This window comes from Corapipo altera, unplaced genomic scaffold (assembly GCF_003945725.1).
Source record: "Corapipo altera isolate COAL_440 unplaced genomic scaffold, ASM394572v1 60555, whole genome shotgun sequence".
In the NCBI taxonomy this organism is placed as follows: domain Eukaryota; kingdom Metazoa; phylum Chordata; class Aves; order Passeriformes; family Pipridae; genus Corapipo; species Corapipo altera.
Genome location: NW_020885848.1, coordinates 8,453 through 9,022, shown reverse-complemented (window position 1 = coordinate 9,022; position 570 = coordinate 8,453).

Sequence of the window (570 nt, the reverse complement as noted above, 5' to 3'; positions counted from 1 at the left end):
ACTGCATCCCTGGATCCTATTCTCCCTTCACCGTATCCCCATATCCCAATTTTCCCTCCCTGTATCCCCATATCCCCGCATCCCTGTATCCCCTCCCCATATTCCTATATCCCGTTTTCCCTCCCTGTATCCCATTAACCTGTTTTTTCCCCTCACCATATCCCTGTATCCCCTCACCATATCCCCACATCCCCGTATCCCATTATCCCTGGATCCCCTCATCATATCCCCATATGCCTGTATCCCTGTTTCCCCTCCCTGTATCCCGTTATCCCTGTATGCCCTCCCCATATCCCCGTATCCCATTATCTCTGTATCCCCTCCCCGTATCCCATTATCCCGTTTTTCCCCTCCCTGTGTCCCGTTACCCCTGTATCCCCTCCCCATATCCCGTTATCCCTGTATCCCGTTATCCCATTTTTCCCTTCACCGTATCCCTGTATCCCGTTATCCCGTTATTTCCCCTCACTGTATCCCATTATCCCGTTATTCCCCCTCACCGTATCCCTGTATCCCATTATTTCCCCTCACCGTATCCCTGTATCCCGTTATCCCATTATCCCGTTACCC